Source organism: Microcaecilia unicolor, chromosome 6, assembly GCF_901765095.1.
Source record: "Microcaecilia unicolor chromosome 6, aMicUni1.1, whole genome shotgun sequence".
NCBI lineage: Eukaryota > Metazoa > Chordata > Amphibia > Gymnophiona > Siphonopidae > Microcaecilia > Microcaecilia unicolor.
Genome location: NC_044036.1, coordinates 276660396 through 276672477, shown reverse-complemented (window position 1 = coordinate 276672477; position 12082 = coordinate 276660396). Strand labels below are relative to the sequence as shown.

Here is a 12082-nt window from a genome sequence, read left to right as displayed (position 1 = left end):
AAAGAGCCTTCCGAGATGAGCGTGCTTATTAGAATAGTACTTGGAGCCAATTCTCATGCCTAAAGCTGAGTGCCAGAATTTATGCAAGCTGAAACCTGGTGTAAATACCAGTGCCCAACTCATACCATTTCAGCACATAAATGGCGCTATTCTATAGCTTTTTGGAACGCCTTGCCCCTCCCCTGGCCAGGCCTCCTTTTTAGTTGCATGCTAGAGGATTTAGGCGTGGGGTGTTATAGAACTATGTGCACACCAATTCCAATTAGTGCCATTACTGATTGTTAAAGCTCATTAATTCATACTTGACCAACGAAGTTGTGCATGTACCATGACACCATACCTAGATTTTTGCATCATATATAGAATCCAGGGGACATGTCTGTCTATCTTAGCAAACTTACACTTGACTGATGGTTCTTTCTTTTGAACTTTTGGTGCCCTGGTAAATTATGTCTCTTCCAGGTGCTGAGCATAGAACTAGAGTTTAGTGTCAAACAACTCTGCCTATCTAGTCTGTTCACTTTTCCTACTTTCTGCAGTATCACACACCTTACTTAATCCTATTTTACACCCTGTCTAAAAGGGGCTTTATGCTTGTTCCAATCTGACATGAATCTTGATGCTATCTGAGTTTTTTTGGCCCTACCACCTCTAATCATAGGGTTTTTGCATACATCACACAGTCATTTCCAGAAATATGCAACACCTTACTTAACTCTCTTGTCTATTCCATCCTGTATCATTTCATGATCTCTTTACTGTGGAATTTTGCTCACACCTTTTTAGTATTAGATCAAGGTGAGTTACATTCAGGTACACTAGCCATTTCCCCTAATTTTGTACCTAAGACAATGGAGGTTTAACTGACTTTACCCAAGCTCAGAAGGAGTAGCAGACACCACTGGATGCCAAGCCCAGCACTCTAAGCACTAGGCTACTCCATTTATAGGCTGTATGATGTAGGCTGTGTTATGCTAGGAGTTCTCGACTTGCACGCTAATCTAGAACTACCGTCGGCTGAATGCAGGCACCGGCGATAGCTCCAGTCCTGACATTTTCCATTTGCTACGCTATGGAAATTAGGTTAATATTTTCCAGTGTGGCGCTAACCTGGTGGTAATCAGGTAGCACCATGCACTACCTGGTTACCACCGGGTTAGTGCAGGAGCCCTTAACGCCACGGCAATGGGTGACATTAAGTGCTCCCTCCCACATGGCCATGCGGTACGTGAAGTCTTACCGCATGGCCATGCCATTTTTTTGGCCTTTTTACCCACTGTGGTAAAAGGGCCACAGTGTGTGGCAAAAAGGGTCCCTACCACTAGCATCAGGGTCGTTTTTACCATAGCTTAGTAAAAGGACCCCTGAATGAGAAAGAGGTTGTATATTTAAAGGATTTATGCACCCAACTTTGAGAATTATACCCCTAACTCGGCCTCTTTGAAAATTTACTGGGGATAAGTATCTAAATGCATACTAAAAATTTCACTAAACTCTTAGATTTAGGAACATAAAAAGTGGGTGGAAACAGGAACAGATTTGGTATAAGGAAATTATTAGGAGCATAGCACTGATTTTCAGCACTGAGCTCGTAAATCTAGCCAAATGAATGGCAAGCGTAAATTTAGAAGAATAACTTTTTAGCTCCTAAACTGAGATTAATTTTCAGCTGAAAATGTACATGCCTAGGTTTGTCTGACAATAGGTCACAAATTTAGCAGCCTAACTTAGGGGGTCTTTTACTAAGCTGCAGTAGTGTTTTTAGCTCGCAGTAGAAATCAGCTGGCAGGAAACGCCGAGATGCCCATTTTATTCCAGTGGGTGCCTTGGCTTGTACCGCCAGCTGATTTCTACCGTGAGCTAAAAATGCTCACGGTAGAATGCTTAGTACAAGACCCCTTAGGACAGTGGTGTGCTGGATCCGGCTTGCTCTGGCTCGCAAGATCCGGTTGTTAAATTTTGGCCGGACTTGCGAGCCGGTTTTTGGAAAGGGCGAGCCGGCTCTCCCTCCCTCCGCCCTCCGGATCCAGTCCCTCACCGATCCTACCTTGAGTATCGAATTCTTCGGGGCAGGCAGTGTTGCCTGCCCGCTGCTATCGCTGACTCTCCTCCGCTGCCTGTTTGCGCTTTAAAAATGGCCACCGAGACTTCCAGAGGCGGCCTCGCGAGACTTCTGTAAGTCTCGGTGGCCATTTTGAAGTGCGATCGGGCGGCGGAGGAAAGTCAGCGATGACAGCGGGCAGGCAACACTGCCTGCCCCGAAGAATTTGATGGCCAAGGTAGGGTCGGTGAGGGACCGGATCGGGAGGGAGGGAGGGAGGAAGCAGGAGAATTTGCGGAACAAGTCGGGAGGGGGTGGCAGGGGAGAGAAGGGAGCTGCTGGACATGGTGGAGGGAGGGCAGGGGAGAGAAGGGTCGCTGGCCATGGGTGGATGGAGGGCAGGGGAGAGAAGGGTCGCTGGCCATGGGTGGATGGAGAGCATGGGAGAGAAGGATCGCTGGCCATGGGTGCATGCAGGGCAGGGGAGAGGAGGGTCACTGCTGGACATGGGTGCATGCAGGGCAGGGGAGAGGAGGGTCACTGCTGGACATGGGTGCATGCAGGGCAGGGGAGAGGAGGGTCACTGCTGGACATGGGTGGATGGAGGGCAGGGAGAGAAGGGTCGCTGGCCATGGGTGCATGCAGGGCAGGGGAGAGGAGGGTCACTGCTGGACATGGGTGGATGGAGGGCAGGGGAGAGAAGGGTCACTGGCCATGGGTGGATGGAGGGCAGGGGAGAGAAGGGTCGCTGGCCATGGGTGGATGGAGGGCATGGGAGAGAAGGATCGCTGGCCATGGGTGCATGCAGGGCAGGGGAGAGGAGGGTCACTGCTGGACATGGGTGGATGGAGGGCAGGGGAGAGAAGGGTCGCTGGCCATGGGTGCATGCAGGGCAGGGGAGAGGAGGGTCACTGCTGGACATGGGTGCATGGAGGGCAGGGGAGAGAAGGGTCGCTGGCCATGGGTGCATGCAGGGCAGGGGAGAGGAGGGTCACTGCTGGACATGGGTGGATGGAGGGCAGGGGAGAGGAGGGTCACTGGCCATGGGTGGATGGAGGGCAGGGGAGAGAAGGGTCGCTGGCCATGGGTGGATGGAGGGCAGGGGAGAGAAGGATCGCTGACCATGGGTGCATGCAGGGCAGGGGAGAGGAGGGTCACTGCTGGACATGGGTGGATGGAGGGCAGGGGAGAGAAGGGTCGCTGGCCATGGGTGCATGCAGGGCAGGGGAGAGGAGGGTCACTGCTGGACATGGGTGGATGGAGGGCAGGGGAGAGAAGGGTCGCTGGCCATGGGTGCATGCAGGGCAGGGGAGAGGAGGGTCACTGCTGGACATGGTGGATGGAGGTCAGGGGAGAGAAGGGTCACTGGCCATGGGTGGATGGAGGGCAGGGGAGAGAAGGGTCACTGGCCATGGGTGGGATGGAGGGCAGGGGAGAGAAGGGTCGCTGGCCATGGGTGGATGGAGGGCAGGGGAGAGAAGGATCGCTGACCATGGGTGCATGCAGGGCAGGGGAGAGGAGGGTCACTGCTGGACATGGGTGGATGGAGGGCAGGGGAGAGAAGGGTCGCTGGCCATGGGTGGATGGAGGGCAGGGGAGAGAAGGGTCGCTGGGTATGGGTGCATGCTGGGCAGGGGAGAGGAGGGTCACTGCTGGCCATGGATGGATGGAGGGCAGGGGGAGAGGAGGGGAGAGAGAATAAATGCTGGACATGGATAGAGGGGAGGGAAGAGTGAGGAAGGAGATAAGATAAGGGAAAAGGAAGAGAGGAGAAAAACTGCACATGGATGAAGAAAATAGGCAGAAGCTGAGGACCAGAAATGAAGAAGAAAGGAGGAAAGGAAAGAAATAAATGGAAAGGAAGCCGTGGAAACGGAGTTAGGAGGACAGATAGCAGCAGAATCGGATACTGGGCCAGCATAATCAGAAAAACAGTCACCAGACAACAAAAGTAGAAAAAATCAATTTATTTTCATTATAGTGTTTGGAATATGTTCCCTTTGAGAATCAGGTGCTCAACATTAACATTTTATATTTATTTACTTATTTATGGCATTTTATCCCACATTAAACATGAATTAGATTGGAACCTGGGATCATTTAATTTTTTATCCTGGAGAGAGTAATGTATTGCCCCCCCCCCCCCACCCACTGGCTATAGCCAGCTCTGCAATTTTGGGGGGGCGCAGAGGTGGACGGGGGGGGGGGGGGGGGCGCCTAGGTGGACCGGGGAGAGAGCCTGTTGTTAAAAATTTACCAGCACACCACTGCCTTAGGAGCATAAATGTAGGAGCTCAGCTTTTTACTTATTGGGCCCACTGGATTTGCAGGTTCTTGGCTTCTTAAATTACCTGAAAGCTCTGACTCTGAGTCACCGAACAGAAGTCAAAAATACAGGTAGAGCTACAGAATCTCTGTCAAGGTTTCATAGGGTCAGCTGTGGAGACACGGGCATGCTGAGAGGTACAACGTGGGCTGTTCTACATTAGGGTGAATTCCAAGGAGTTTGTTTTTGAACCAAGGATTCCAAAGTAGAAGCCAAGAAACTCTGGCCATTGAATGAAGGATTAGGTTCCGAGGAACGATGCCAGAGGTAAGGTTTGCAGCTTGAATTTTGGAAAGTAATTTTAGCTGGAATATTTTAATAAGTTCATAGAACAACAAATTACATTACAAAATAGAGGATTAAAAATTATATTCTTCCGCATTCCGAAATGATTTGATTGCCTTTTGAACTGTAAAATAGTGGAATGTACTTTGTCTTGTTTTATGTTAGAATTTATTTCTGTAGAAATAAAACTGCACAAACATAATGAAAGACCCTTCAATATATCAAGGGAAAATGCCTTTAATACTGTCTAAAAGTATAAACCAAGGGGTCAGTATTCAGACTTCTTTGGGTAGGAATGCTCCCATCTAGATAAGCCAATACCAAGGTTTTCAGTGGCATTATTTAGTTTAATTTATTAATTGCTTAATATACTGCCTTTCAATTGAAAATCAAAGTGGTTTACAATAAAATAAATGGGAAATAGGAAATGAACTACAACATCATCAGAGAGAACAGATGAATAGAATATGGAAAGAAGGAAGAGATGGCTGCGTTGAGGAGAGATGGAAAAGAGAAGCATGAGACTATTGTAATGCCTTTGTATTGCTCCATGGTGCGACTGCACCTCAAATACTGTGTGCAATTCTAGTCACCGCATGTCAAAAAAGATATAGCAGAGTTAGAAAAGGTACAAAGAAGGGCGACGAAAATGATAAAGGGGATTGGACGACTTTCCTATGAGGAAAGGCCAAAGCGGCTAGGGCTCTTCAGCTTGGAGAAGAGACGGCTGAGGGGAGATATGATAGAGGTCTTTAAAATACTGAGTGGAATAGGACGGATAGATGTGAATTGCTTGTTAGGGGGCATGCAATGAAGCTACTGAGTAGTAAATTTAAAACAAATCAGAGAAAAGATTTACACTCAACATGTAATTAAACTCTGGAATTCGTTGCCACAGAATGTGGTAAAAGCAGTTAGCTTAGAAGGGTTTACAAAGGATCTGGATAGTTTCCTTAAAGAAAAGTCTATAAGCCATTACTAAGATGGACTTGGGAAAATTCACTGCTTATTTCTAGGTTAATCGGCATAAAATCAGTTTTACTTTTTGGGATCTTGCCAGATACGTGTGACCTGGATTGGCCACTGCTGGAAACAGGATACTGAGCTAGATGGACCCTCAGTCTATCCCACTATGGCAAAGGGTTATGGATTTCATATATTGCCTTTCTGTGGGTACAACCAAACAGTTTACATATACTATTTACAGATGCTTTTTCCGTCTCTAGTGGGCTCACAATCTAAGTTTTGTGCTTGGGGCAATGGAAGGTTAAGTGAATTGCTCATGCCTACAAGTGGGAATTGAATCGAACCCAGGTCCCCAAGTTCTCAGCACAGTGTCAGCTGCCAGCAATCTCATCCACTCGAGTCACTGGAAAAGCCAGTGAAAACAGGTGGGTCTTTAGAGTGGCCTTAAATTTCTGGTAGGACTGTTCAAAATGGCGATCTGTAGGAAGGGAATTACATAACAAGGGGGGGGGGTGATAAAAAAGAAAGCAGAGTGACAAGTGAACTCAAGGCAAGAGCAATGGACAGGAGGAATAGAGAGGCTGTGTGTAGAGGCAAAAGGTAAAAAGAAAATATCCCAAACGAATATGAAAACAATATAAAGGATGCCACAATTAACATAAAATATATCATAAGACTGTGTGAAGAGAATGGTGACTTTCAGTTATCTAAGCTATGACGCCCACACGTGTAAAGCTTACTGAGGCAATAAGAACTCTGAGCTCTCTATTTGAGGCTCTTACATTTGGTGCCCAGATACATCCTTGAGTCCACCATTCATGTGCATGTGAGAGTGTAATTCAATATAAATAAAACATTCCATGTTCAAAAGAATTGTCCTCAAAAAGATGGAAAGACTCCAAATACAATAAAAAAGTTACAGTCACTCAAAAAATTACTTATCTGAAAATCAACAGATTGGTAGTTAAACTCTCCAACCGATGACTCTACAGAGCTCCGTTTTGTAATCTTCTTCAGGAACCCCGGTATCAGACAGAGTTGAGGAGAAACTGCAAGCGGAGTCAGATGACCTTTCAAAATGGCTCTGCAGGGAACCAAGGAGGGAGGCAAAAGGTAAAGCATGAGAGGGTTTATATAGGAGATGAGGTAGGAAGGCACTGTATGAGGAGCCAGGAGTTGCACAGTTAATGGCAATATTCAGTCCACTAATCGGATAACTTTAGCCAGATATTATTTGGGTACCAGTGTGAATATTGTCAGTACCCAGATAAGTAGCAGTACCCAGCTTATACCTGGATATTCAGTGCTGGCTGGTGTCCGCACACCTGTGCTGTATGCATGGATATAAAAAGTGTGTGGCAGCCAGTATTTAAAAAAATGCTGATCACTGTGAGCTCAAGACTGGGGGCAACATTCCATGAGCCCTACAGGCACCAGAAGCTGATATGATTTATTATCAGAATTACGAAGAGTGTAAGTGATAGTTATAGTTATACACTATTCTAAAAACAAAATAATATCTAAATACAGAATCTTACTAATGGTTGGCATGCAATAATGGCATTAGTCCATGCTGTCTGTTACAGGAGCCATTGTTACAAAATGGACTGTCTGGAAGATAGCATGTGCTAACCGTTAATAAATGGCCCCTGTGGCAAAATCCTGAAGAAGTTCACATCCTTTGGTGCACTTCCATATCCTTTATCCTGCCATCATTCAACAGGAACACCAACTCGAAATTATGCCTCTTATATGCACCTGTTCTAGGTCAACTGCTCTTGCAGACAGTACAAGTGAGAATACAGTGGCTCTTTATATGACTTGTGCTGGACTGAGCTATTCAAGTGAACAGCACAAGTAAAAATAACAATCCTTTCAAATCACTTGTACTGGGCTTTAACTCCTCAGGCAAAGTGTACTTGTGTTGGCCTCTGCTTTTCAGAGAAAACACAGAAGTGAAACCACTGAGCCTGGCAGCAGGACTTACTGGATAGAAGGAGGCTTCTACATGGATAAGTCCCGCTTAACAGGTCATAACCAGATTTTCAGCGACAGTTACACAGATAGGGCTACTGAAATTCCAGTCTGACCACCTCAGCACTAGCTGGGTAGTGCTGGGGTGATCTGGGAGTGGAGCTAAAGCAGAGCTGGAAGTTATCCCGGTACCCAGATAGCCATCCTAACTTGCCTGGTTAGCTATGTGGATACCGGCACTGGATAGATTCTGGTGGCTACAGAATAATCGGATATTCAGTTCTAATATCTGGATATGGTCTGGTGTTGAATATCTAGATATAGAAAAAAAATGGTGGCCAGTGTTGAAAAAAATTACTAAGCACTTCAGGTTTAATATTATAGCTACAGTGTCTCTTTACACAATCTTGTGCTAGTCTCAGTCTCTGTCTCTCAGCCAATCAAGTTTTCAGGATATCCACAATGAATGTTTATAAGATTATTTGCATATACTGCTTCCTTGGTATGCAAATCTATCTCATGCATATTCATTGTGGCTATCTTGAAAACCTGACTGGCTGGGGTTCCCCCAGGATAGGTTTGGGATTCACTGTCTTAGACAAACATCACAAGTAGAAGTCACATAGAGGGGCATAATCAAACGGGGTGCCCAAGAGGGCATCCTTGCAGGACGTCCCCACGAAGGGGTGGGGAAACCCGTATTATTGAAACAAGATGGGAGGCCATCTTTCGTTTCGATAATACGGTCGGGGACGCCCAAATCTCAACATTTAGGTCGACCTTAGAAATGGTCGTACCCTAGAGATGGTCGTCACCGATTTTCGGTGATAATGGAAACCAAGGACGCCATCTCAGAAATGACCAAATCCAAGCCATTTTGTTGTGGGAGGAAGCCACCATTCGTAGTGCACTGGTCCCCCTCACAGTGCGAGGGACACCAACCAGGCACCCTAGGGTTACTGCAGTGGACTTCAGAAAAAGCTCCCTTACCTTGTGTGCTGAGCCCACCAACCCCCCCCCCCAAAACCCACTCCACACAACTGTACACCACTACCATAGCCCTTAGGGATGAAGGGGGCACCTAGATGTGGGTACAGTGGGTTTGTGGGTGGGTTTGTGGTGGGTTTGGAAGGCTCACATTTACCACCACAAGTTTAACTGGTGGGGGGGGGGGGGGGCCTGGGTCCGCCTGCCTGAAGTGCACTGCAGTACCCACTAAAACTGCTCCAGGGACCTGCATACTGCTGTCATGGAGCTGGGTATATTTGAGGCTGGCATAAAGGCTGGAAAAAATATTAAAAGGTTTTTTAGGGTTGGGAGGGGGTTAGTGACCACTGGGGGAGGTCATCCCCGATTCTCTCCGGTGGTCATTTAGGGCACATTTTTGTGGCTTGGTCATAAAAAAAAGGACCATGTAAAGTCAGCCAAGTGTTCGTCAGGGACGCCCTTCTTTTTTTCCATTATCGGCCAAGGACGCCCATGTGTTTAAGCACGCCCAAGTCCCGCCTTGCTATGCTTCTGACATGCCCCCGTGAACTTTGGTCATCCGTGCTATGGAAAGCAGTTGAGGATACCCAAAATCGGCTTTCAATTATGCTGATTTGGGCGACCCTGGGAGAAGTACGCCCATCTCCCGATTTGTGTCGAAAAAGATGGCTCCCTTTTCTTTCGAAAATATGCCTGATAGTGAATGTGTCTATCTTTTGTTCTCTCTCTGTTTCTAAACCCCTACTCTTACATTCCCCTAATTGTCCAGAATATCAATTCAAGGAAGTGTATAAAGATTTGGAGTACCACTCCATCCACAGCAGTACAACAGAATAAACAAGTGATGCTATTTCAAGTTACTTTCCTCTTGGAATTCCATCTGCTGTTCCTCAGGTGCATCAAGATTCACAGTTGCCTACACCATCTCCAGGTTTCTTTTGACTTCTGCAGCATTTTCCAGCCATTCAGGGCTCCAGTCCACACTCCATGGTTGCAAAGAACATACTCAATCCTTCCTTTCAGCTTGGAGGTGTTGCTGTTAATGAGCTCATCTGCTTAAATGTTCAATTCCTCTTACCACCTTACTCTCCCTAGGCCTGCCCCATGATCTCATGAGAGATGTAGCCCCTCCGGTTGGCCATCAGAGACTTCCTTCTGAAGTTTTGTTCTCCTTAAAGAGGAGCTGACTATCAGGTTTGATCTCTTTGTTAAGGTGACTTTTTGGTTATAGTCCAGCCTGCAGAACAGGGTTTGTGGTCTGCCCTCTGGCTCCCCACCCCAAAATATTTAGTTTGCATTCATAGTAGATGCAACAAATATATAGATGAAAATATATAATATGATGCATTTTGACTCACCTGGATCAATTTTTCATACTGTATGAAGACAGAAATATTACTGTTTCTTATGGTGCTCCATATCTTCTGTCCTCCCTTAGCTACAGTTAATAGAAATCATTAGATTATGCCACTTGATGCCGAGTCACCCTCTCTTCAACAATCTATTGCACATTCTAGCTTTTTATGCTTTGAAACACCTTGTTCATAAATCTCTGTGGTTCACCTTAGTTGCAGTGAATGCAACTTTAAGCTTGGGGTTTCTGCACCTAAAATGAATGCATCTCACATGCCTCACCCTGCTAAATCAATGTGGCATTTTCTTAAGGATTTTACAGTGCTGTGTGGCCTGTCTACTGAAGCTTCACATTTCATACTGGGGCGGTCATTTCAAATTTGTCACCCTGCCACAATTCATTTCTGTTTTTCTTATAGTAGCTTGGTGTCTGTCCAGTGCTTCAGGCTTAGGAATTAATTTAGAACCTGCCCTCCTTAGCTAGAGGAGACCAAGGCTGTGAGAATCAATGAACTTAACATGTTTAACATAGACACAGAATGGGTGATTCCTTGGTATCTTTGGACTTTAATTGAGAGATTGTGGATTAATTAATTTGGATTCTTAATTATTCTACCATAGCTTGCTGAAATTGTAAAGCACAAAGATCTAATCAGTCTTACCTTGATACAATGCATGCTATGGTTCTTCAATGATTTGGGCTAAAAGCAGGGGATTAAATTTTCAAGCAATGTAACGTGATCATTGCCTTCCACAGTCATAATAGTGACCCATGGCCTGTGGGAATTACAATTTGGTATCAGGGATAGTGAAATGAAGGCAGATGTCAATAGAAAACTACAAGGCAAGATGTTCAACATGAAGACTATATAGAAAATACTGAAATGTGGAACATGCAGGGATAATATTGTGAAAAGCATATCATGGTTAGCTGTTAGTACTGTGCGCAGTTTTAAGGGAAATTATCCTTTTTAGAAAAGGATCTTCAGTGCAGCGGGCAGTTCCTTTCTAGAGGCAGGGAGCATATAATTTCCTATGACACTCCCACCAGATGAAACTGACATTGGGGAAAGGTTGTTTGTTGCAAGTTGAGTGCATGGTAGTCTCCAAAGGATTACCCTTACTTCTGTAGTTATCCCTAGCATTTGTGGGAGGAGGAAAGAAGAAAAAGGAAGGGGGAAAGACTGGTAGTAGAAAATGCAGCTGATATAATGAAAAGCAGGGACTCTCTTCCCTGGGCATTGCTTCCTGTCTGAAAAGGAAGGCAGAAACAATTTGAATTTTATACCTTGTATGTAGGTTTCAAGCAACAGGTTTTGTCTTTCTTATTTTCAAAATGTTACCAGTGTTGCATAATATTGGGTTTTATTCCAGAATTATTACAAATAATATCTATGAAAACTATTGATCTGCATTAATTAGCCTATTACTACATTTAGATTTTGCAATTAATGCACATTAACCCAATGGCAGCTGCAAAACATCTGTGGCAATTGTTGGGGCATTCCCATCATTTTGGGGAAGGTAGCCTTACTGAGTCCTAACAGTGTGGCAAATGCATAAAGCTCTTGGAAAGTCTCCTGCACCAGAGACTCTTGAGTCCCTTGGCCCTTTAGTTAGCTGTGTGTGGTAATCCACTGCTAAAGAGCACACGGCAATCCACAAGGTCAGATCATTATACTTTATTGTAATCTCTTTGTGTCAACTGCTTCTCCAAAGGTGTTTCCCACCACAGCATTTCTCAAGAAGCATAGCAGTTCAACCGCATAGTATTCAAAACAAAACAAAATAAACCAAAAGGTTCCAAAATCTCAGCAGTTCATATAAAGAGTTATGTAAAGCAATTCTTCAAACAAAGTAGCTCAAACAGGGCTCAGACTTCCAGCAGTCCATGTATAGCAGTTATGTAAAGTAATTTTCCAAACACAGTAGCTCAAAAAGGGTTCATACTCCCAGCAGCTCATGTATAGCAGTTATGCCCAAAACCACCACTCCTCCTCTCTCCCGTTTAAAAGAAATCAACCTAGGGAGAATGGCAAGGGTCTCTCCCTAGCCAGGCCAGCATTATACCCTGACCACCACCACCCGCATGACCCTTCCATGGTAAACCTGTTCTCTCAGCGCCCCTTATGGGATAGCCACCTTTTCCC

General features: G+C 45.5%; 1 protein-coding gene across 1 annotated transcript in view; it reads left to right on the top strand.

Annotated features, from left to right (window-relative positions):
• GARNL3 (GTPase activating Rap/RanGAP domain like 3) overlaps positions 1–12082 on the top strand; it is a 456591-nt gene that overhangs the window by 129155 nt on the left and 315354 nt on the right. The window lies entirely within an intron of this gene.